Genomic DNA, 27,228 nt, shown 5'->3' on the forward strand with positions numbered 1-27,228 from the left:
AACCTGTTCAATACAAGTTATGTTGTGGCAATGTTCAAGAGAGTGCACCTTAAAACATAGCTATTTTATATTACTTTTTTCAGATAAACACATTGAATAGTGCGACACAATCCGATTTCGAATACCAAACATCCCTTGCACTTACCTCTTTCATATGAAAGGTAAGAATATAATTAACAGTGGAACATTCAGAAGTAAGAAATATATAAATCTAAATTGAATTTTTCATCTTTTTAGTATTCTATTACATTTTAGAGTTCGAACGAGTCCTGGTCCTGATGAGAACCCTCCAATGGTAATAGGGTTCAGAAACGAGTCGACCTAATACAGCTAGACGAAACAATTACTATTTCACTGATTGACACAGTGTGCAAACAAGGCAGTACGCCTGTTGTGTCTCTACCATCGACTAGCTGTTTGTAGCAGGTTGCAGTAATGTAAATCATAAATAAGTCTGCACCGTTACAGTTTCTTTTCCAACTTGAGGACTGGTCATTTTTTGTTGTTAATGTTTTTTGTCATGTATTTGCCAAATGTTAATTGTTTTGTATTTATTATTTGATGTATTGTTGAATGCATATGTATGTCCTTTTCCTACGCATGAATTTAATGTCTGTTTTGTGTACGCTAAAATACTAACAGTGAAAGTAAAAGGTGAAATAAAAACACCAAAATCTGTTTATTTGTCAAAAAGGATTTTGTTCTAAAAAACTTAATTTAATAACACGTCCAATTCTTTTCTTGCTACTAGTTGTATCGGTGGGCTGGCTTGGACGTGAATATAGGCCCAACCTCCCATTTTATAAAAAAGGGATGATGCTACAGCATACTCCATGAAGCACATAGCTTTTTAGCGCCTGTTACATATGCAATAAAAGTGAATATTTCTGAAAAGTTTTGCCATTCATTTTGGAGAAATCACAATGTGACTAGAATACTCTCTATGGAACCAGAGACTTAATAGGGAGATGCTACTATCAGACTCGCAAATAGAATCCTGTCCAGAGGGAGGACCAAATCTCCCCAAATCGAAATTTTTGGATGACCTAAAAAACACAGTCCACAAAAAGAATGTAGCTGCATTACTAAACGTGGACATTTCCGCAGCTTTTGACATAGCACACCATAACATATTACTTCTTAGGCTAAATATGTTGGTTTGGATGACATCACTATCAACTAGATGTCCTCTTATATAAACAACAGATTCTACCAGATTCACGCACTGCCTTTTTTAAAAATTGTTACTGCATAAAACAGGAGTTTCAAAAGGATCTGTCCTCTCACCTCAACTTTTTAATATCAATATCTAAAACCATTGCTAAATCTTATTAACAGTTTAGAACTCATCTTCTTCAATTATGCAGATGACACAGAAACTGGAAAACCTTAAAGACATAGCACCATATAAATAAGCCCGGGCGGAGAGTCGGAGACCTCCGCTCCGCACGCGGAATGTGAGGAGATTTTTCTCCTCCACGTTCTAAGGAGAAGGCAAATCTCAGCACACTCCGCGGCCGAGCGGAGTTGGCCAGCCCCCGGCTCCACCCACCCATAAAGAAAAAACACTTACCTGGACTGCGGCGTCCCTGGGCTGCCCTCCTCCTCTTCCTCGCCGTCTCTGCAAAAACTGCCTCTGAGTTTACCCTACCCTTCCATGTGCCTGCCACCTTAATCCCTACTGCAGTAAACTAACCATACTCATCCCTCTCATCCCATTTTTCCACTTGCATGAACTCACTCAAATAGTTACATCTAACTCCTATTAAGATGGCTCACTGTTAGAAACTGGAAGAAAGGCTTCAAACAGTTTCCTCAGAGCACAAGACGGATCCAAAAACCAACAAATTTACAACAATAAGTAATAACCACTGGGTTAACCATTTCATTTCATTTATTATCTTTATTTCGACCTTGTAATGTCATAAAAGAGATCACAATACAATTAAAACAGATCATTACACACTGCAATATAGCTTTCTAAAAAATAAGGAAAATACATCTTCCAAAAGAAAAAAAACCCCATCTTTTTTGCCTATAGAATACATCAAGAGGAAATCTCAGTGATCAATGGAAAACTCATATATGCTGGGCCAAGTCTCATTTTACCACAAAAGTTCTAATATTCCACACAGCGGCTAAATATTTGCTAACTGCAAAAACAGTTAATGGGGATAGGTCGGATTTCAGTTAACCACTTACTTTGGGCTACAGAGCAGCATGCTTTCTGTCATAAAGCACCCATCCAGCACCTCATTGGGGGTAGTAAGCACTATGTACATGCAATTGTTGCCGATGCTGCAGCCCGATCTGCATTTCAGAGGCAGAAGTAACTGACTACACATTGGCCCTACTAAACTCTGGAAAGCAGCAATGTCTGACTTGGCTGTGCCTATCTTCCCCTACCCTTCCAACCTTTTCAGACTCATAGAAGCCTGGTGTATGTTTGACTTCAACTCGCCCCAGGCCAAATAAGCCTTCTTGAGACAAGAGGGCTTGATATGCGAGAGACTATTACACAACTACGCAAGATTTTTGAGTCTGGCACTGTTGTCACCTGTTTTTCAAAGCCACACCCCAGGCCCTAGATGACAAGGCACTGCCAGCCCTTGCAGGGCAGCACCTGCAGCATGTGCTGCCCCCGTTCAAGGCAGGGTCACAGACAGCTGCTCCACCTCAATCACATTGACATCTATGCCAAGGATGGCCTTGGGTAGAGGGGTACCAGCGCATTGATTTTCCTTTTTCAGCGTCTCTGCTGCTTGCATTGTTCTGGGAAACTATGTCTTTTTTTAGCATGCTGTTTTATTTCCAAGTAGTGTTAATGTCAGCCCATTATAGTGATATTTCTCTCTGCATTTGAAAGGCTCTCACTGCTGGGCTGTTTAACCATGAAGAAAAAAGGCAGAAATTCAGGATTTAAAGTTTATTTTGCATTTCTCAAGTATTCCAAGTGCACTATGAGATACAGCTATTCTGCGCTTTCAAGATGTTACATTGTGGGGCTTTTAGTTTTCTTTTAACAATTTAATTATGGAGTCAAAATCCCAGATTGCAAAGTAATGTTGGAAAAAAAATGCAGAACTGGTCAAAAGAGTTATTATACATGACATGGAGCCACTTGTCAGCTGTGTTTTAAAATGTTACAAACTCATCTAGTCCATTTTAAAAATAGCTTGTTTTACACATAAAACCAAAACTAAACTTTGCTCACATATTTTGTCAGGGTTCACTCTTTCATTCACATCACGCATTAATACCAGCATTCTCAATTTGTCTTTTTGCATAGTGTGAACTTCCATGCCGAGCTTCATAGTACAGCAAAGGTACAACAAAGGCAATTGCAGGGCAGTTTTCCCTAACACAAAGAGTGAGTAAAAGACCGATGGCAGTAACAAAAGGATCTTCACGTGATTCTCTCACACATATAGGACAGGTACAACACGGGTAGCAAACATGAAGGATGGAATGAGAGGGAGTTAAAGAACTGTGGTACCCTCTCCGTAAACACGCAAAAAGTACTGTGGAAGACGATAGAGCCAGTTCTCTAAAAGAATTATCATACATCCATGTACTCATATAGGATGATGAAACCTCACTTACCTAGTATGATGTGCTTCATCAATGCCTTCCTCACCTAGTACTGTAAGCATCGAAGCATAGTACTGTTCACTGGTTGTACAGTCTTCTGGTTATGAGTTATCTAGTTAAGATGAGGATATGTCTTCATTTACATTCTCCCTTACTTAAATTTGCAGAAATATATTAAAGCTGTGTGTACCAATGTTAAAAATGCTTGGAATGGTTTTAGAAAAAGAGCCTATGTCTCTATTCTGTCTACATGTTTCAATGCTCAATTATTTTCCCTATGGGGACAAGCACTCCCTCAGGACTATAATATCTTATATGAAATATTGTACATTGGTCCCTGTTCTTAGTGCAAGTGAATTTTATATATCAATTTTTTTCTTCTTAAGCAGTGGAAACACATTTTTCCAGTTGTGTAAACGCCCCCTTCTTCATAGAACAAGTACATCTTGGGATAACAGTGCAAGCTTCCCTTACTTAGAGGACAGATGGGGGTAGACAGCAGCAGTGAAAGCTTCCCTTACTTAGAGGACAGATGCAGGTAGACAGCAGCAGTGCAAGCTTCCCTTACTTAGAGGACAGATGCAGGTAGACAGCGGCAGTGCAAGCTTCCCTTACTTAGAGGACAAATGCAGGTAGACAGCAGCAGTGCAAGCTTCCCTTACTTAGAGGACCGATGCAGGTAGACAGCAGCAGTGCAAGCTTCCCTTACTTAGAGGACATATGCAGGTAGGGCAGCAGCAGTGCAAGCTTCCCTTACTTAGAGGACATATGCAGGTAGGGCAACAGCAGTGCAAGCTTCCCTTACTTAGAGGACATATGCAGGTAGACAGCAGCAGTGCAAGCTTCCCTTACTTAGAGGACATATGCAGGTAGGGCAGCAGTAGTGCAAGCGTCCCTTACTTAGAGGACAGATGGAGGTAGACAGCAGCAGTGAACGCTTCCCTTACTTAGAGGACATATGCAGGTAGGGCAGCAGCAGTGCAAGCTTCCCTTACTTAGAGGACATATGCAGGTAGAGCAGCAGCAGTGCAAGCTTCCCTTACTTAGAGGACAGGTGCAGGTAGACAGCAGCAGTGCAAGCTTTCCCCATCACAGGACACATACAAATGAGGCAGCAGCAGGAGGATGGGAGTAACAAAGCAAGCTTCCCACTCTCACAGAAGGCAGCAAGTGCTATCTCCCATTCTCCACAGGGCAGATCCAGCATGGCAGACTAGTGCACGCTTCCATTGGTCACAGAATATGTACAGTTAACAAGGCACAAGCGACATGTAGGTTACAATCAGAACTCTGGCGTGGGTGGTTAACTAGCATAGTGGAACACACATGAAAGTTCTGACGCCATAAACTGAGGTGAAATTGCACCACAGCATCCTGAAAGTTCACCCTTTTCCACATATTACGAAGTAGTCATTACCTAGCAGGCCAATAATAATTGTAGCTGCCCAGCCATCGTCTAAGTAACACTGCTCAGTCGCAGTGATGCAACCTCTTCAAAAACGGTTTTGAGTGCACGCGCAACAGGTACTGTGCAATCCTATCCTCGGTGCTGCACCTGTTCTAAATGTTGAAGGTCACCTGTGGAGAGTGGAAAGAGTCTGGCACTGGCCGACTTCAAACATCCCCTGCCCCTGTGGTATAGACCGACTTCAAACATTCCCATGCCCCCTGCGGTGTTATCGCCTCTGTAGCCGAGTTTCCATGTGTGTGCCTCTTCGTGATGAGGTAACTCTGCCCCCGTGTGGCGTTCTTTTGTAGTGCACTCACCAGCCCGGGGAAGGGAGCGGCTCAGGCAGAAGCTTTGACAGAAACAGCCGGACCAAGTTCAGTTCTGCCACTCGCTGCGCCACAGAGGAGCCTGGCAGTGCCCTGTTCACCATGTGGTTGCGCTCTCTTTTCTGTCGTCCTAGGATTGCTGTGAACAGGAAACGGACCCGGTGACAATCCCCGAAGGAGCGCTGCCCATGGCCATGCGATGCTCCTTGAAGCGCTCCGCGGCGCTTGCTGCATCTCTGCTTATCTTCTTCATCCTCCTGCACATAGGAACTAGGGAGGAAGACGACCCGGCGACGGTGAGTACCTATTGTGAAGGAGGGTGGTGGTCAGTAGCTGTCTTCTTAAGTGGTGGAAGGGAGTAAGTGCCCGCCCTCCGCAGGTTGGTGTGTCTTTTTGGCAGTCCCCTGGCAGAGCTGGACTAACTAAACGAGGCTTATGCGGAGACTCCTCGACAGACCCGTGTCTCTGGAACTAACGAATGCTGGTGGAGTCCCTCGCGTGACAGGCTTTACATTCAGGATCACACGCGTCAGGCTTTATGCGAATATTTCATACGAGTCAGTAACTCTAAGGGGTAGGGAGCTGGGCAGTCGGCCGCAAGGGAGACGGAGACCAGCATATGACTTTGTCCCATCCTCACCGGCCTTTCAGAGGCACAGCCTGACATCTGGCAGACTCTGCCCGTCCGGCACTGAGAGCCGGACCCCTGCCCACGGGCCGTCCAGCTGCGTTCGGGCTGAGTTCCTTGGCTGGTGTTCAGCCATATTTTTTTATGTCCACAAGGGCTTTTAGCCGTCTCTGCGGCCGTACCTCGGCTGCAAGGCACTTAAACGCACTTTCAAAAGCAGCAGCATGTGTGTTGTGAGAAAAGGTGAAAACGCGGGCGCCGCCGGGTTGTTTGAGCTCGAGCATGGTGCTCCCGAGAAGTTCTCCTAGTGCCGGCCGGTACCTTGAATGCCCCTTGTGCAAGGGCAGGAGGGTTCACATTCCAAAGTCCCAACAACACGAGAGCAACATGTGACTGCACTGCAGGCTGTAGAGCAAAACAGAGCGCGCCTTGAGGCATGCCCGTACACGCGGCGGAGACCGGGGGCTGGGGTGTATCGAGGCTAGTGCGGCCGGGTAGGGGGCCAGCAGACGCTCATGAGCAGTCTGAGAGCCAGGAAGCCTGTGGCACTGCGAGAGTTTAGCACCGGTGTGAGGAGCAGGCACGGGCACTGCGAGAAGAAGGGATGAGGGGCCTTATGTGTAGGTCACCTCGGTGCGCAATGCCACAGGCTGGTCGTGGCTGGACCGGGCAATGGTCAGCCATGTGATTTGAGGACCAGCGGCAGCCTGATAAGTTGGCATTGGTGGGCAGCGTGAGACGCAGATACCGAGGGCCTTATGGGCAGCTGGTGGGTAGTGTCACCCGGCGGCCTTGGTGGTACCTGGCAGGCAGTTCGGAGAGTTGTGGGGTGCATTGTAACTAGATAATGTGATGGGTGCTCCGAACATCCGGCTCTGGTGGGCCAGCCTGGGAAGCTGGCATTGGTCAGCACTGATCCTCATGTAAAGCGTTTTGATACCTCCGGGTCTAGCCAGCGCTATATAAAACTTTGCAGATAAAGCAGTGTAATGCTCTGGCTGTGGTGCAGGGTGCGAGGCTGGCACTCTCGTGCACGGGGTAGCCCCATGTATCAGAAGCGGGCACTGCTCGGCTGAGCAAGGAGCAATTTAACGTGCTTGCAGCGCGTGTTCAGAGAGTTAGCAGCGCCAGGACGAGGGACACATAGCCACCCACCCACATGCCACTCTCAACCCTGGGGGCTGCAAGGAGAGCGCGCCTGGATGCAGTCTGCTTTATTATAAAGGCACTTTGTTGTCATGAAAATAATTGTTTACTGACGCTACATGTCTGTCTAGACCTGGGTATTCATTTAATAAACTAGTAACCTAAACCATTCCGGGGGTTGTAGTCTTGCGCCATTATCACTGATTTAATGACACCACAGTGCGGCTAACAGTGTTATGTAAACGGAAGTCTAGACCCGGGTTCACAGCTGCGAGTCCTCGGGCCATTGTTGATCCGGGTCGGGACAGGGGTGATTCGCCCATTTCCGCTCCGCCATGCCCCGGTGTTACAGCGGTACATGAAGGTGTTTTGAAAGCTCCCCCTCACTTTCCTACTGTGTTTATCGAGTGGCAGACAGTTTGTTTATCACCGCCCCAGCAGGCGCCGGGGCCCGTTATCAGCAAAGGCAGACGGCTTCAACAGGTTGCACTTCTAGCCTTTGATGTACTAAATAGAGTTAATCTGGCGAGCACCAGAGAACAGCCCTAACCCTTCCTCATCCGTAAACACACACACACACTACCAGGCGGGGCTATTAATAAACCCTCGCCAACTCTGAGCCAAACAACACGCACAGCGTGCATGGGAGTGATAGCCGCCTGCCCTACCAAGCCCGAAGCAGCACGGGGCTGCAGGGCATAGAGCGGAGTGGGCGATATCTACAGGCAACGACGTCCTCAAGCTGTTTTCCATCCCTTTTTGTTTAAAAAATCCAATGCTGGACTCCTATGCTGTGAACACACAAGCCTGCTCCGCAGGGCGCTCTCCTACATGAAAGAAATGCAAACACAGTTATTCTTTCTGAGCGGCAGTACAAAGGTGGTACCAGTTCTGGAATGCTGCCTTTTATTGGACACCTGAAAAGGTGTGCAGTAGGTACAGGCTGATTACGCATTACTAAAAGTATAACTTTTGAAAGCACTTTACTTTAAACGCTATCTTTTTGCCCGTTTTGTAGTAGCCTATTATATTTCACTGCAATACATTTTTAGGTCTGGCCTGACAGCGCAGCAGTCGCCAGATGTAATGGGCTCAACCTGCAAAAGAGCTTTCAGGAGTACTACAAAGAGGGGCTTTGGCTCCGCCCACATGTTGGTAGTGATTGGGCGGAAGTTTTGTGCTTCCACACAAAAAAGTGCTTCACCCTCCACCAGCAGCTTTGATTATTTTCTATATTTATTCCGCTGCCTGAGGCAGCAACAGCATGGCTACCTGAGCTTGAACTTTCAGGGGCACACTCATGACAGAGGCGTGTAAGGGTGGATTGCCATTATTCTGAAATAAAGCCTACAGAAAGGCATTTTTGTACATGAAATGTCACAGATTACCATTAAAGGCAAGGTTTTCGCTGCTGGTTACCCTCACAGACAACCATGGTATAGAAGATGTGCACTGCCATTGGTAAACCCTCTTAGGAAAGATGGTATTTGTTTTCCCAACTGTAATTTTGTATGCTATGTTATATTATGACTGTGTACATGATACTTGTCTCGTGGGAAAGACTGAGCTCAGTACAGGAGGCCTCAGTTTCTTTACAGCGACTAGCCATTGATAACAGCTGATTGGTTCATTAGGAAAATATGCTTCCGATGTCATAGGGCTGATGTATTTTTTTATGAAAAGTAATGATAAACGCGGTAGGCCTGACATATTGATGGTGAAAAGGATATGTTAAACTCAACAGCCATGCAAGGATATATTGTTATTTCTCTGAAAGCCTACAGACAGGTATTTTGTTACTTGAAATGTCACACATTACCTTGGTTGGGAAGGGTTTTGGGTTGGTTACCGCCTCTGGCAAACTCTAGGAGCAGACTATTGTACTCAGTGGTGGCTGCTATAATTGCTTAGTGGTGAGGCGGGGGATACAACCAAAACTAAACAGACAATTAAAAATAATTAAAATTACACTTACCTGCCTCTCCTTGCTTCTCTGCTCCGATCCTGGACTCCGACTGCGCAGGCTCCTAGATGCTAAATCCCAGCACTTCTCTCATGCTGGTAATACAATTATGCTTCTTATTAGTATGTGCTAGGGTGCTCCAATGTATTCTTTGCTCGCCTAACTGTTGCATTTTTTCTGCCTACGCCTTTTGTAATGCCTGAGCTCTTCTTGTTTTAATGTTATATATGTTCCCACGTGTATGTTTCTTTTTACTCTTTACATTAATCGACTATGTCCAGTTGGACAGCCAAATATAGATATCATTGCATTTCTATATGTATAAATCGCCGCAAACGTTTTTCTGTTAGGAACCACTGTTCCTCAAAACATTCTGTACCCAAGGTCCCTGACCACCAATTTGGATCCCTTGTCTTTATAAAACACGGGAATACAATTCCTAGCATGAGAGAAGCGCTGGGATTGGCCTGAGCAGCTTTGTTTGCTGCTCAGACAGTGCATTGGAGCCTGGGGTGTTTTTCCCAAACAGCTGTGCAACTAGCCGGGTGCACAGCCTGTTCGGAGAAACTTAAATGCGCATGTCTGTTTGGGCTTCCTAAAACGGCCAGTTAAACAGATATGCGCACTGAAAAGTGCACACCACTCCTCCCCCTGCAACGCCTGTCAAACAGGATTGCCTGGCCTGGCCCTGCCCCGCCGAATGCTCGAGTCGTCAGCTGTTAGGAAAAAAATAAATGATAATAAAATGTTTTTATTATCATTTTATTTTTCCTCTTTTAGCAGGGGTACTGCGCTCCTCCGCCATTACGGAGGAGCCACCCCTGATTTTACTATAACAGTTCTTGCTAGAATCTCTTCTTTTCAGTCTGCTAGGATCTAGCAATAACACAGTCATTACATAATAAATACATCTATATCCAAATTTCTCTCTCTCTTTCTCTCTCTCTCTCTCTCTCTGTATATATATATATATTCACAGAAAAAACCATAGGTTTCAGGCACGTTATAGTTAGGAATTAGCATTTAAAAAACCTTAGAAATTCACTGAAAAAACCATAGGTTTCAGGGGTGTTATAGTTAGCTGGACTTTTCACTTGTACAAAACCATTGAAATTCCCCCGTTATAGTTAGTTCAGCTAACTATAACTCGCGCGCCCGCAATGCACTGCTGATGACGTCACATATTACATCACTCATGACATGGTCAGTGACATCACTCATGACATCACTGATGACACCTCAAATGACATCACTGATGACATCACTGATGACATCATCCAGTGAATGTCTGTTTTTCTGAAAATTAAATATGTTTTATATATGTATATCTCAAGGTCGATGGAAGAATAAATGGGTATATAAGTGTCTAAATGGGTGATTTGTTTTTGAAAAATTGATTGTGTAACTGACTGATTAAGTGTATCATAGTGAATACATGGCTTAGGGAGTAATGTTTAAATATGTAAATATCTGTATCAGTCTCTCACTTTGTGTATAAGTGGCTGCATGGGTTGGTGAGTAGCTACCTGGGTGTCTATATAGATTATTAGTTGGTTTTTTGAGTATCAGTCTGAGTGTCTGCATGGTTCGGTGGGGGGTATTACGTAGTGCATAGGTGCATGAATGAGTGACTCACTGTTTGTATGTGTTGAAGACAGCATGTGTGCAGGACTGCATGGGTGGATGAGTGTGTGTATGGGTGTGTTAGTGAGTGAATGACTGTCTCAATAGTGTCTTTATGAGTAACTACATATGTTTTAAACTAGTATATGTGACTATTGGTGTATATAAGTGAGTATATGTGAGAGTGAGAGATTGAAAGAGTTCCTGTATGAATAAGTATGTGTTTCTATAAGTGATTGTTTAACCCCTTCCCCGCTCATGACGGAACCGTTCCGTCATGAGCCACGGTTGCCGTGTACTCATGACGGAACGGTTCCGTCATGCCACGACCGTTGGCGGCCGCTCCGCCCACGCGGCGCTGTTTCCCCGCCTGTGCGGGGGGACAACGCAACTGGGTGGAGTCATGACGGAACCGTTCCGTCATGAGCACAGCTCAACCGTGGCTCATGACGGAGCGGCTCCGTCATGAGCACAGCGCCACCGCGCTGCCCCCCCGCACCCCCCCGCGCTGCGGCGGAATTCCCGCCGCGGCGAAGGGGTTAAAAGACTAAGCATGTGTAAGTTTCCGTAGAAGTAAGTGTGGTGGTGTGTGTATAACTGTATATGCAAGTAAATGTATGTTTGATTCTTTATTAGCATGAGTGACTATGTGTGTGAGTAACTCTATGGATGAGTGGTATTGTGTAACAGGGTGTATAGGTGTATGAGTACATATGATGAGTGAGTACATGTATGAGTGACTGTATAGGACTGTTGGTGAATGAGTGGATGTGTATGTGGATCTTAGAATTACTGAAGAGGTTGTTGTAACTGGTATTGGTATGTCCATTGTTTTGAAAATTTTAGTCTCTATTTTTGAATGTGTGTATCAAAGGTTATATTCGGGTGAGAGGAGGTCTGCCACTCTATCACAAGGATGATGTCATCAGTGATGTCATTTGAGATGTCATCAGTGATGTCATGAGTGATGTCACTGACCATGTCATGAGTGATGTAATATGTGACGTCATCAGCAGTGCATTGCGGGCGCGCAAGTTATAGTTAGCTGAACTAACTGTAACGGGGGAATTTCAATGGTTTTGTACAAGTGAAAAGTCCAGCTAACTATAACACCCCTGAAACCTATGGTTTTTTCAGTGAATTTCTAAGGTTTTTTAAATGCTAATTCCTAACTATAACGTGCCTGAAACCTATGGTGTTTTCTGTGAATTTCAAAGGTTTTTTAAATGCTAATTTCTAACTATGCCTACAGAGATAGGACATGTGAAGAAAGTAGAAAAAATGCACAGAAAGAAAAAAAAGAAGTGCAGAAAGAAGCAACAGAAGTCCTCAAAGACGAAGAAAAGTGCAGGAAGAAGGATAACGTGCAGAAAGAACAAAAAGAAGAGCAGAAAGAATCCTTGTTGCAAAATCATCCTGTACCCTCAACTTTTTCAGACGGATACTGGTGGTCACTGAGTCTGACTAACCAGTCCTAGAGCCAGTGCTATGTTAAAAGACACTTAGAATACAGTGAAAACACCTACATACACTAGGGAACATTATGCGTTGGGGTTCCCCTGTGATTAGCATGACCTCCTCTGTAAGCCCCTAGTATATAATAGGGCAGGGGGATTAAAACTACCTCTTAAAGCAGGCCACAGGGCGTTTTTGCACACGTTAACTCAGGCCCCGTCCCCTCCCTTCACCACTGTGTAAACACGCCCTGTGTCCATTTTTAGTTGGGAGATTAAGTTCATTTGAATCCTGAGGGTCCCTAGGATCCAACTAGCCCACTAGGTACCTCCAGTAAGTGCCACAGAGCTGCGTTGCAGAGAGGTGTAAAAAGTGGCACAGCCTGGACCACCTCTCTGCAATGCAGCTCAGTGGCGCTTACTGGAAGCACTTGGTGGGCTAGTTAGCCCCCAGGGGCCCTCAGTATTGAAGGGAAATTATATCCCCAATTTAAAACGTGCCATAGTGCGTGTTTGCACACGTCACCTCAGGCCCCGTCCCCTCCCTTCACCACTGTGTAAACGCGCCCTGTGGCTGTTCTAAGTTGAGAGATTAAGTCCCCTTGAATCCTAAGGGTCCCTAGGGTCAAACTAGACCACTAGGTACCTCCAGTAAGCGCCACAAAGCTGCGTTGCAGAGAGGTGTAAAAAGGGGCTTGGCCTCAGAACACCTGTCTGCAGCGCAGCTCCCTGGCGCATACTGGAGATGCCTGTTGGGCTAGTTGGCCCTCAGGGACCCTCAGTATTGAAGAGGAATTAATTCCCCAACTTACAACTCGCCAGGGGGCGCGTTTGCAGAGTTCTGCAAGGAGGGGGCGTGGCCTCCGGCACAATGCCAGTCTTTTATTTATTTTAATTTTTTAAGAAGGGGGGCTGTGTGGTTCCCCTTCTTATTCTAATTTATTGGCCCTGATGACCCCTTCCCCCAGGGCCTGTCTCCTAATTATATTTTGTTGACCCCAATCCCCAGGGCCGGCCACTGTTTTTTATTATTTTAAAAAAATATATATTTATAGACACACCTAGGACATGCTGGACAAACCGTACGTACCTATCACCATGACGATTTGAGTGATATTCATTAAAATGCGACTATGCATACAATGAATCCACGTGGAATGTATTTACACCACTAGTGAGGCTCTGACATGTCTGATGCCCTACCGTGCCTAATCCCGGTAGACACCCTTGTCGTTTATTTATACAAACATGGGTAGCTATTGACGGGCACATTTAATACACATGCACACCAAGCCATTCAAAGGGGATTCGACAAAAATCCGACCAAAACTATGTAAGAAACCCCCCTCACGGTTAATATAACACACATCCACTGCCGGATGTGTAATACTTTTTAGTTTACTCTCTGGAAAGGGGACGAACATCACTTGAGAGTCACAGCACGCTCCTGGCAGAGCCCAATGCTGTGTTACACCCACCATTGCCTGCCGAGTGCCACACACCTCTGTGTTGTATTCCACCAGCTAGTGCATATGCTATGACACTCTCTAGCCCATGTGCACTGTAACACCACCCCGTGAATATGTCATGCCACACTTGTCTTCGCACGGGTTATATTGCCCCATCTAACGTGCCTTCCTCGATGCCTATGTTATAACGCACAGTGCTATGTCATACATATTACAATCTGGGATCCATATCTTTGTCACAGTGCAAATGCAACGTTACACTCCCCAGCACATATTTTATATTACAACTTTAGAGACTAGTTAGGTTACACAACACTGCCCTGTGCATATTACACTCCAAGGCGTACATCGCATAGCACGCGCTAGTGCTTGTGCTATCTCGCGCTCTCCAATGAATCTGTCATTACGCACAATGTATTGCATATTATATTTCACGCCCGGTTCATCTTATATCACACTTTTAGGTGCATAGTTTATACCATACACTATATCTAGTTTTCATTTTCAATCGTGCTCTCAGGACTATGTTCTATATAACACTGTGTTCACCTACCCTTTCACGGGCATTACATTTTGCGATAGGGGGTGGAAGGTCAGGGGGTGTTTCTGCCAAGTGAGCCCGGAGTCACAGTCACAAACGTCCTCTTCTTCCTGAATAAAAGTGAGATTATGCTGCATACTTGTTCATATTTTAAGTAGTTCGCACAGACACACGTTTTAAAAACAATAAAGTTCCTAATACCCGCCTTCTCTGAACAGTTAGCTTGCTGCCCCATCCCCCTCCTCCCTATCCTCTGTTGTGTGAATCCATGGACTAGCCTCCTCCCTCCTGCCATGCATGGTCTGATGTGCTGCCACTGCCCTCAATTTAGTATGATGTACCAGTCCCCTCCTATTGCCCTCCATTGCCCAATTCTATGCCCCATCATTGACCTCCTGCTTAAACTCTGTGCTTAGCTTGCTGCCCCTATTCTCCTTCCCCCTGCCCTCCGATGTCTTTGTGCATGCCCCTGCTTCATCCTTTTTGCCCACCATGTTCCATGAACCTGCCACTCCTATCTACTCTGAGTGTTCTGTTGAGCTGCCACTCCCCTCCCACCTGCCTAGCATTGTCAGATGACTGTAACCTGTCCCTGCCACCTCCACCCTGCCTGTCCACATGCCATGCCCCTATCCTCTTCCTCCTGTCCTACATGGTCCATTGTAGTGCCACACCCTTCTGCCCTCCCTGGTCTGTTGTGCTGCAACTGCTCCTCCTGCCTGCCCCATGCGGTCTGTTGTGAGGCCCCTTCCCCTGAACTTTCTTGTCTGTGCACAGGTCCTGACCCTCCCTTCTATCCTCCATCGTCCTTTGTGCATGCCCCTGCACCCTCCTTCTTGCCCATCATAGCCATTGTGCTGCCACTAACCCTCCCACTTGCCATGCATGGTCTTCTATGCTGCCATGGCCCCTCCCACCTTCCCTGTGTGGTCAGTTAGCTGCCCCTGACCCCCTCCCACCTTCCCTCCATGGTCTGTGTGTATGCCATCACAGTCTCACTGTTGCTCTTCATGGTGTGTCTTGCTTCTAGTGCCCATCCTGCCTGACCTCCATGGCTATCTTGCTGCTCCTGCCCTGCCCCCTTGCCCCCAGCCCTCTGTTAACATGTGCAGACCCCTACTCCCTCCCTCCTGTCTTGTCTGTTCCATTGTAATGCCCCTGATCTGTCCCTCGTGCCCTTTATGGTCTGTTATGCTGCAGCTTTCTCTCCTGTCTGTCCATTATGGTCAGCTAGCTACCATTGCCTCTTGCCCCTCTGTTCTCTGTTGTCCATGTGCATGGTCCTGTCCCCTCCCTCTTGCTTTCTATGGATTGTTGTGCTGCACTCCCGTCCCGCATGCCCTGTGTAGTGTATTGTGCTGCTGCAAACCCTGATGCCTGCCCTGCAGGGTCAGTTTGGTGCACCTCTCCATGCCCCTCCTGTCCTCTGTTATCCAAGTCCATGTCCCTACCCCATTTCCTTCCATGATCCAATGTACCATACTTGCGAACATTTTGAACTTGGTAAGAGGGAGATTTTGAAAAAAAACTGGGGTATTGATTTTCCCCTTTGAGTTACATTGAAAAAGAGGGGATTGTAGACAGGAGACAGATCAAATAAAGCCCATTTGAGCTTAAAAACATTGGACGTTTCCTGGCTGACTCGGGTCTGTTGGCATGTATGGTTGTACTACCATTGCCTCTTCCTTCTGCCCACAATGGTCTATTACATTGCCACAGCTTCTCTTGCAAGTCCTGTATTGTTGGTTTGTTGCCCCTGCCCCCTTTCCACTGCCCTCCATAGTCTGTTGTGCTGCCACGGCCCTTCCTGCCTGCTCAGTGTGGTTAAATTGTTGCCTTTGCACCCTCCTACCTGCCTTCAATTTTCAGAGTCTGTGCCCCTGGCCTCTGCCTCTCAACAGTATCCTAATGAACAACTAGATTGCTAACATTCTATATTTATTACAAAAGTGTGGAACGCCTGACGTCATCTTGATGTAATCAAAACTGTAAAACCTAGAGCATTTCCTTTAGAAATTACATATATGAGAGGGTCTTATTGGCATCAAAATTATGGTTAGTGCTCTAAAAGACTAAAATAAGGACCTATTTTCTGAGTTTTCAAATAGCGACAAAGCACTTTTAAATTATTTGTTATCTTTATGTTTTTTTTATCCAGTTGACCACTGGATTAAATGTTGCACTTAGGGGAGAGGATGTGGTGTTACTTCCAGAACTGCAGACTTTGCAACTGGGGAACCAGGTTGGAGTTTCTGCTTCAGCTCGACATTCTGTGATCCTGGTCAAATCACTTAGTCTCCCCATGTCTACAACCAAAATGAATTTGTTCTTGTGTGATGTAACCAATGCTCATGTAAAGCACTCCAATACCTGACAAGTCTGCACTATATAACACTGCAAAAACACAAAATAATAAGTGTTTTGCATACTTCTGTCATTGGGCTATATTTGGGCTACATCTGGGTGATTTTGGGCTACATTTGGGCTCTTTTGTCTCCGGTGGCCATCTTGGGAGATTTATTTGTTATGAAGTTTCCTAATTTCCTCATGTACTGCAGTCTCCTCAGTAGGAAATGCTTTCAGTTTTTTACTTTGATTCCATCATGAAGGTATTCAGATATGTCACACATTTGCCATAAATTCTGAATGTTAGCACTCTAGTTGCTCATTAGATCACTGTAGTAAAACTACTGTTCACCATGGAAGTCTGCTCCTGGTATTAAAAGTGCATGTTTCAGTCTGCATGTCAGAATTTTTTAATGAAATAGAAGAGGATTTGAGAAGTCACACAAAATGTGCCCTCATTTTCTTTCTTCAGCATTAATCATAATTTCTATGGCAAAATGAACCCCCTCATTGTGTTCCTTTTTAAATTAAATGTTTTAAGTGTTACCAGTTTATTCCAATCAAGATGGCTTCAGGTGTGCCATACTTTTGTCATAATGAAGACAGTAAGCGCTCTAGTTGTTTTTAAGAACACTCTGGGACATTCTGTCATTGGGCTATACTTGGGCTACATCTGGGTGATATTTGGGCTACATTTGGGCTCTTTTGTCTCTGGTGGCCATCTTGGGAGACTTATTTGTTATGAAGTTTCCTAATTTCCTCATTTACTGCAGTCTCCTCAGTAGGAAATACTTTCAGATTTTTACTTTGATTCCATCAAGAAGGCATTCAGATGTGCATTTGCCATAAATTCAGAATGTTAGCACTCGTTTTGCTCATTAGATCACTGTAGTAAAGCTACTGCTCACCAGGGAAAACTGCTGCTGGTATTGAAAGTGCATGTTTCAGTCTGCATGTCAGAATTTTTTAATTAAATAGAAGAGGATTTGAGAAGTCACTCAAAATGTGCCCTAATTTTTCTTTCTGCAGCACTAATCATACTTTTTATGGAAAAATGAACCCCCTCATTTTGTTCCTTTTTAAATTAAACGTTTTAAGAGTTACCACTTTAATCCAAGCAAGATGGCTTCAGGTGTGCCATACGTTTATCATAAGTAGGACTGTTAGCGCTCTAGTTGTTCTTTGGAACACTCTGGGAAGCTGCAGTAGAACACAAAGGAATCAACTGACAGTCTCTGCCCTTGTTGGATGTACATGTTTTACTGAGAATGTCAGACTTCATTCTCACATGACTGAGAAAGATAATGTGAATTTACAGAAAATAAGCTCTCAGTTTAGCTTATAGATCACCTTCCAAACCTATGTGGGAAAAGCATGAGAAAATATTTTTCTCTCAATCATGATATCCCAGCAGAAGGCTTTTTCACATGGTGAAATCACCTTAGAACATACCACAATTCCTAAAATGAGTATGGTACCATCAACAAATGATTTATAATGTAACTAAAGTCTTAAAACCTTCTATTAACTGCAATGCTTTTTAATGAGGTGCTATCATGAATATTGGTCCCAAGATGGCTGCCAACACTTCTTGGATGAAGTGCTGACAGCCAATCAGATCTAAGGATGAGATGTGTGGTTAGGCTCCGCCCACATATATATATGATTTTACTTTTGATTTTCTCAGGAACTACTGAACAGATTGACACCAGACCTGCAAAAGGCACTTCCCTGACCTGAGGACTACCTCTCTGCCAAATTTCAAGTAATTCTGTTCAGCCGTTCGGGCTGTACCTTGGACTAAAGGTCCCTATGGAAAATTGCATGGGGAAAACGCGTTTTGGGACCCCCCTTTTTTCTCAGCCCCCACTTGACGAATCCCCCCGAGACGTTCAGGGTAGGAGCGGAGCGGAGCGCCCCACCTATTTTGAAAATTTCGCGAGGATTCGTCAACCGGCGCCAAAGTTATTCCAAATAGAATGTTGCGGATTTCCTATGGAAACACGATCCTAACTATAACTATCTACTGGCGACCGCCAGTAGATAATATATATATATATATATATACATACATTGACATATATATATATGTGTGTGTGTGTGTGTGTGTGTGTGTGTGTGTTGTATTCCTTTGTTATATTCACAGAACAAAAATCAAAGGTTATAGGGACATTATAGTTAGGAAATAGAATTAAAAAAACAGAAATTCACTGAAAAAAACAAACATTACAGGAATGTTATAGCTAGGCTCAAATTTCCCTCATACAAAACCAGTGAAATTCGGCAGGTATAGTTACCTGAGCTAGCTATAACCTACGCCTCGCAATGCACTACTTATGACCTCACATATTACACCACTCATGACATGGTAATGACAGCTCTTTCGTACTACATGGAGAATTGAGACCATATATTACACAAGTTAAAATAGTACAGACTCACCCGCAGTGCTTAGAGCTAAACACGTCTCTGTTTTACATATAAGTCAATCAAATAACCAGATATATGCAATAAGATGATATGGTATGATATGCAAATACGCTAAAGTGCAATTTCAGATGTGAATCTATTTGTCATATTGACTTATTGATTATTAAAAATAGAAATTGACGCTACTTATTCTATAAATGTTCAAAGTTTTTTAAAGTGCAAAGTGCAGCGATCATTCTCCGTGTCTATTCTATTCAATAATTTATCAAATAGATACTGTACTATGCATAATTGTTCGCAATTTGTAACACAACTTCAACAGTACCCTAAATGGTGCAAATAGCTAATGATTAATCTCTTTTTTCACATAGCTCATTAAGAATTATAGGCATAAAGCCACACTATTGTGTTTTAATGAGCAAAAGCACTAAAGTGCAGTTGATGGAATATGTATTTATTCTTCACAGTGATTGGTCACTATTTAGAGAAGAAGTATATGCTGTTTATGACAAAATGAGTAAAACTCCTTACAGTGCAAACTTATAGATGTGGTTCTCAATACATTCTCTTCATAATCATCACTCAATATATCAGTTTCGAAATATGTGTTTACATAACTATTAGTCACGTAGCTTCAATAATTTGCATGGACCAGCTTAAGGTTTTCCCTAAATGATCCAAGAAGGGTAAAAAACAATCAAATTCAATGCAACAAAGGAACATATTCATAAAAGTGCAAATCCATAGTGAAAGAACTGAAAAAACCAAACCTCTCCAAAAACTTAAAAGCAACACTACCCGCTCAATAATAGAGCACAATTACAGAAATGGAGATTATCAGTTCTACATCCGGTTTAAAGTTATTTCAATCCCCTGTAATAGAACTGAGTGTTAATAGATGTTCATGATGGTAACCAGAGTCTCTTGGACTATTCGGTGACCAAAAAGAGCTGTTGCATAGGACTGTCTTTCTCAAATCTGCACATGTAGTTTGGCATCTAAATTGTCTTCCCAAGGCTCTTCATTTCCCAAAAGGATGATAATTTTGGATTCACATCTTTGGAACACAAGTTCTCTATCTCCTTTGTATGGTGAGCCTTAATGTGCGTGATACCATAGTAGCATAAACTGCTCAAATTCCCTTGGCGTACTTCCCAAAAGTGTTTGACCATGGGATAGCTTCTATCTTGGTGCTTTATGTCCCTCAGATGTTGTAAAATACGAATCTTTACTTTGTGTACTGCCCATATATCACATCTGGCAGCCACACTCATGGACATACACATCAAAATCCGTGTCACATGTGATTGCTTTCCTTGATGGGACAAGATCTGCCTTCAAATGTGTTTTTTGCTGATGCCATATTTGCACGCCTTACAGCTGTTACATTTTTTAAGCCCCAAACTCTTTTTGGTCAAACATTCTGCTCCATCATTCTGAATGAACATAGATCTTGTCAGAATATGGCCCAATGATCTGGCTTTATGATATGTAATATTTGACTGAGGACCTAAACTTCCTTTGAGGTATTCATCATACTATAACACATTCTAGTTACGTGACAGGAGCAGTGGCGGCTGGTGACATTTGAAAGTGGTGTGCTGGTGACATTTGAAAGTGGTGAGGCGTAACATTATTGTGGTACTGCACTTTTATAATGCAGACAAATAGTCAGACACACAGCCTCCTGCCCCTTCCATCTCGCTCCTGACTCCTGCCTCTCCTCTTGGTTAGTGTACCCCCTTTCTCTGCCTCTTATTTCCCCTCTCACACCTGCCCTTGGAATGCTTGTGCCACCTGCCTTCCCTATGCCTGCAGCAACAGCGGCAGTGCCAGCTCTCTGCCATCCTTGACCTCCCGCTTCCTAGTCAAATGTTCAAGCTTGTACTGTTGTACAAGACATGCGAGGGTGTGAGTGATTGACTTTTAAGAGATAACTGTTGTCTCCTGCTGCCGAGGACATCAGAGAGTGCATGCTTCTGTCTGTTGCTAGAACTACCCTTGCAATAAGAATGTGCTAACTCACCTCACCTCGGGTGGAACACGTAAACCATGTTTTTAGCTCACTAATCCCGATACGCCAAGCATTGTGCTCCAAATCATTTGTTGTCACTGACTTCTCACCCAAATTTCAGGCTGATGCAACACTTGGGTGCGTGTGCCAGCGGCTGCGGAGGTCCATCTCCCACCCTCCTCCGGTGAATCCTGGGGGTGGGGAGGAATGCTACAACTTTTCAACCCCCTGCCTTCACCATAATCTGCAGCTGATCAAATGATCAGCGGCGAGCACCTAACTTTACTTACAAGTTATGACGAGAGCCTCTTCTGTTGTTTCTCACTTATGTTTTGTCCAGTAACAACTCCCTGAATGTTCACTCCACAGCCCGCTCCTCTGACAACGCCTTAACACTAGTGTCAGAGAGCACATCCCATCCCCTACGCCCACGTAGAGCCCCACAGCATCTGGCTTACGCAGTGGGCAACTCAGGTGGGCCGTAACCCTTTCAGAGCTCCAATGAACTCTTTCCTGAATCCACAGTCCTTTCTACGGAGCGCACCCAGTGTTTGGAACATGCCCCCCTTTCAAAATGTTCAAAACAGAGCTGGGGTACCTGTACTTCCAATGGCATTGCTTCCTTTAATATGTCTGATTTTTGATGTCTGACGACGGAGTGCGGGCAAGTAAAATTTTCAAGTGAAACCTATGCTCTCTTGTCACTAAATTTCAATTTGCTCCTTGTATATTTTTGCATATATTTTCCACCCGTACCTATGTATCTCTTTATGCCTCTTTGTTACTCAATAAGGTATGGTTCATGCTAAATAAAATGTGAATTGAATTAATAAAAACATAGATAAATAGAGATTTATCAGCACTTTGAAGGTGTATCGGTAGAGAATATTTTGTGTGGTTAAGCGTACGATTTAGCACTAAACGCAGTGTTGTGTCAGGATAAAGTATCCGTCTGGGAATCTCCTCAGTGAGGAATGGATGAGAAATAGACCACGGGCTACAACCCCAAAATATAGGAGAGGAAACGGCACGCCTTGTGTTCTGTCAGGCATGCAGCGTCCCAGACCCCTGAAGAGACTCTTTGAGAGATAAAAGCGCGGGATTTAAATCTCTTGATTCGCAATGCAGGCACAGGCAAGTAAGGCCAATGTTGGCATGGTTAGTTTACAACATAGTTTTACCTACAGTACAAAACAAGCGAAAAGATTTCTGTAAAAAAAAACAAAAAGAGGAGTGCACCGCCTAAAGAATGTCTCAACTTTCAGACCAGCATGTGCTGGCAAGGCAATAAGCCCACAGCCCCTCCAGTCGCTGCCTGCCTTACGGGCGGGAGGAATTTGAAATTGGGTCGTCGCGCCGCAGGGGGGGGGGGTGCTGGGAGGGAGGCAGGAGGGGTTTAATGGAAAAAAAATAGAAAATAAAACTTGCCGTCCCGGTTCCGACTCCCGCCTTCCGGACCTGACTCTGTCCTGCGTTTTCCAATTCCGGGCTGGCCGGCTGCAGCTCTCCTTGCGTCATCAGGAAAGGGCAGGCAGCCTCCCTTCCTAGTCCCTTCCCTCTGCCAATCACAACTGGTGAGGCGAATCTGAGAGCGCCCCAGCCGGGCTATATTCTCTACATAGAGAAAAGGGAGAGTGGGCAGTCCTGCTCGAGGGCAGGGGGGGAGTGGCTTGCCCACTGTTGTGCATACTGACTGTTTGGTCAGCCCCAGGGCCGACCAAACAGTCAGTATGCACAACAGAGGGCAAGCCACTCCCCCTGCCCTTGAGCAGGACCGCCCACCCTCAACCAGGCACTTCTGCTTTCTCGCAGTGCGAGAAGCAGAAACATAAAATGTTAGTTATTACCATTTATGTTTCTGCCTTCTCGCACTGCGAGAAAGCAGTGGGGTGGCGCCCAAACGCCCCTATGGAGGAGCCGCCACTGGACAGGAAAGATCTTATTTGACAATGTCTATTGTTATACTCCAAGAAAAAGCAAGTGACCGTGTTGTCAGATCCCCTGTCAACAATTGCATCTCTGGGACCTTTCACTCTGCTATGTTTGTTGCCGAACAATAATTCATCTCTGTTCTTGGATAACACCCTTTGGTGTGCTTCCTGCAAGATTTGTCACGGATATCCTTTTTCCAGGAACCGTTTTTCCATGGCCTTGGCTTCTGTGTGGTATAATATGCCTGTAGAAGAAATTCTCCGGGCCCTTAGTAGCTGACTGTATGGCATGCTATGTTTAAGAGCTTTGGGATGTCCACTATTGCGATGTAAAATTGAGTTGCACGGTGTTTCTTTATGGAATATACTAGTATGAACTGTACCAACCTGGACTACCAGTTTAACATGTAAAAAATCAATATTGCTCACACTCCAATTAGCTGTTAATCTCATATTGAAGGTGTTACAGTTCAAGATGTCAATGTGTTAATGCAGGAGCATTTCTTCTCCATCCCATATTAAAAAGAAGTAATTGATGAACCCTACCATAAACTTAATTTTATTCATTTAATGTGCATTCATTTTGGCCCTAGCCACCTCCTTCTCCCGCCATCCCAGATATAGAATGGCATATGTGGGGGTCAAATGAGGCCCCCATAGCTGTTCCCTGTTTTTGAAGAAAGACCTAGTTATCAAATAGGGAAATATTGTGGGTGAGGCTGAATCTTAACATGGTCAGTAGCATGGTGGTATGTTGTGCATACGTCAATGAACTGCTCTCGAGAATTTATGACAGTCCTCTATGCCATATTTATGTTCAATAGATGTATACACCCACGATGTATGTACTGCGCCAAAGAATGTCATTGATTTTTTATAAAGAATCATTGGTGTCTTGAATATATGAAAGCAGGCTGGTCACATGTTCACATAAAAAGAGATCCAAAAACCAAAGAGAGCCAACCATGCTCACTAAAGGTCTGCCTAGTGGGTTTCTTTTGTTCTTATGTATTTTTGGAAGGTAATAAATGACCGGGTTCCTGGGATTGTCAACCATGAGATAGGCATATTCATCAAATGATAAAAGCCCATGATCAAGCCAAATTTTGAGCTCCGATGATATTCAATTTGATGTTCATTGATCAGATTCTTCTTTAGCGCCTCATAGTGATCTCTGACATTCAATTGCTAATTAGCTTCTTTAATATAATGCTGGCAGCCTTATCTGAGGGCTTGATAATGATGAAGTAGTTGGCCTTCAATGCATTGAGCTCACACTACTCCTTCGGTGTGTGTGTGTGTATCAGTGGAGGCTGGTGACATTCGAAAGTGGTAGGGTGTAAAATTTGTGTGGGAGTGCACCGCGGCGAGCGAGCATAGTGAGTGAGGCTCAACAACCTAAGGTGGGTTCTGGGGGTTTCCCCAGAGAACTTTAAAAAAAAGAGTGGGCAAACTGGGAAATCTTAAGGATTTTGGGGGCCCTGGACCAAACATATTTAGGGGGCACCTGTTAGGAACAGCTTTGAATATATGGTCCAGTTCCAGCTGTTTCATGCCCGCTATGACCAGGTCACTGACAGTGCACAGCCATTCCTCCAAAATTCTAAATGTGTTTACATCTATAATATTCATGGGTAGTGATGACATGTGTTTTCAATATTGCAATGGATGTCAGTGTCATTACTGGCACCGGAATCCTCCCCATCACTGCCAGCAGCATCGCCGCCAGCGCTGCAAGTATAGCTGTCACTACTCCTGCTGCCAAAAGCGGCACTGCCCTTATAATCTCTCACAGCAGTACAGCCGCCAGCATGCAGGCACCGCTACTACTACTATCGATGCCAAAAGCGGCCCTGCCCTTATAATCTCTCACAGCAGTACAGCCGCCAGCATGCAGGCACCGCTACTACTACTATCGATGCCAAAAGCGGCACTGCCCTTATAATCTCTCACAGCAGTACAGCCGCCAGCATGCAGGCACCGCTACTACTACTATCGATGCCAAAAGCGGCCCTGCCCTTATAATCTCTCACAGCAGTACAGCCGCCAGCATGCAGGCACCGCTACTACTACTATCGATGCCAAAAGCGGCACTGCCCTTATAATCTCTCACAGCAGTACAGCCGCCAGCATGCAGGCACCGCTACTACTACTATCGATGCCAAAAGCGGCCCTGCCCTTATAATCTCTCACAGCAGTACAGCCTCCAGCATGCAGGCACCGCTACTACTACTATCGATGCCAAAAGCGGCCCTGCCCTTATAATCTCTCACAGCAGTACAGCCGCCAGCATGCAGGCACCGCTACTACTACTATCGATGCCAAAAGCGGCCCTGCCCTTATAATATCTCACAGCAGTACAGCCGCCAGCATGCAGGCACCGCTACTACTACTATCGATGCCAAAAGCGGCCCTGCCCTTATAATCTCTCACAGCAGTACAGCCTCCAGCATGCAGGCACCGCTACTACTACTATCGATGCCAAAAGCGGCACTGCCCTTATAATCTCTCACAGCAGTACAGCCGCCAGCATGCAGGCACCGCTACTACTACTATCGATGCCAAAAGCGGCCCTGCCCTTATAATCTCTCACAGCAGTACAGCCGCCAGCATGCAGGCACCGCTACTACTACTATCGATGCCAAAAGCGGCCCTGCCCTTATAATCTCTCACAGCAGTACAGCCTCCAGCATGCAGGCACCGCTACTACTACTATCGATGCCAAAAGCGGCCCTGCCCTTATAATCTCTCACAGCAGTACAGCCGCCAGCATGCAGGCACCGCTACTACTACTATCGATCAGTGGCGGCTGGTGACATTTGAAAGTGGTGGGGCGTAAAAGTATTGGCATACTGCACCGCAGCGAGCGAGCGTAGCGAGCGAGCCCGAACAACCTAAGGGGGGTTCGGGGGGATTACCCCCCCCGAGAAAATTTTTAAAAACGAGTGGACAAATGGTGCATTTTCAAGCAAATTTGAGAAAGCAGGAAGGTTAATAAAGCAATTGTGAAAGTGCAGTTATTACATTAATAAAGAGATGTCAAATAACATAGGTAGCTGCTTATTCAAGCTTTCTTTCACCCCATAGTCCAGCAGGGTCTTGATACAAGACAGATAAGAGAAAAAGCAGTGTGGTCCTCGACCAGGAAGACACTCATATTTTGGTGGTAAGAAGTAAAAAGATTTGTCAGATTGAAAACCTGAACTGCAATACGCAATCCAACAATTATTTTCAAGTACATCTCATCTATGTTCAACAAGCCATGTTTTACCCATGATTGGAATTGTGAATCACCAAATAAACTGAGCTACTGCAATCAAAATCAACCAAAACTGTGGCTCAATATGTAGGCAGAAACAGTATAAAACAGAAACACAGTCTAAATAACTATGAAAGTGACACACAAATATTGACCATGCAACTCAAACTCAGAAATTCACTGCCAAAGCAGGCCTCCCATGTGTCATTTCATGTGTGTTAAGTGCAGTCTACAATGCATGACTTGCCAAAGCAAATTAACATTCTCTCATATTTAAAAATTCCTGTAGCAGACAAAATTTTAAGTTACCCCAAAGCGGGACAAGATTTTACATTCCAACATTCAATGGTCTGTTTCAGTGTCTGATTATAGTAGAGATAACTGTGTACGTATGCTCATACCTATATCTGTCTTACTTCCTATGTCCCTCTTTTTCTCTCTCTAGCTCAACATACCCGTTATGCCCCTCTCTTTCTGCCACACTCTCTCATTCTGGCTCTGCTTAGCTCCATCTCTCTCTGTTCCTCTCTTTGTAAAAAGTGCAAAATAAAGTGACAAAGGTAAAGCAAAGCCATTGTGATCAGGAAGTCAAGCTTTGGCCCTAATAGAAATAGAAAGTAGAGTAGCCAGCAACTCACTCCCCCTTGCACAACCGCCATATTAACAAATAAAGCGCGTGTGACACTAGAACTAAAGTAAAACATCGCGCACAGGACATTTTCCATATCTAGTGCCCACAAAACAAGAATGAGCGTTAAACATCAAGCGTTGCGAGGTCCAGCGCCCTAATCCTTAGGCCAATGGTTAAATGACCATTCAACTCCATGTTACATGCGATGCCAGTCTGGCCACGTGACCTGGAGTCTGTGGAGTCATCCACTTAACTGTTGGGTGCGGCTATACAACGAGAACTACGCGGGCATCACTGGGCAGCCACAATGGCGCTTGTAGATGTCTTCGACTTCCCTGGCAAGGCGGTTCATCTGGGCACATATGTGCTCGGCTAGTTCACGTGAATTCGCACATAAAGCTAGAGATCAAACTAAAAGCCCATGCA

At 44.8% G+C, this 27,228-nt stretch overlaps 1 protein-coding gene across 1 annotated transcript in view; it reads left to right on the forward strand.

Moving 5' to 3' along the window:
* The window catches only part of LOC146866683 (alpha-1,3-mannosyl-glycoprotein 4-beta-N-acetylglucosaminyltransferase C-like), a gene marked incomplete at its 5' end in the record, with an annotated part of 221,567 nt that overhangs the window by 41,174 nt on the left and 153,165 nt on the right, over positions 1–27,228 (forward strand). The gene's annotated exons all lie outside the window — the stretch shown is intronic.

The sequence above is a fragment of the Triturus cristatus genome, chromosome 1_2 (genome assembly GCF_964204655.1).
Source record: "Triturus cristatus chromosome 1_2, aTriCri1.1, whole genome shotgun sequence".
Taxonomy (NCBI): Eukaryota; Metazoa; Chordata; class Amphibia; order Caudata; family Salamandridae; genus Triturus; species Triturus cristatus.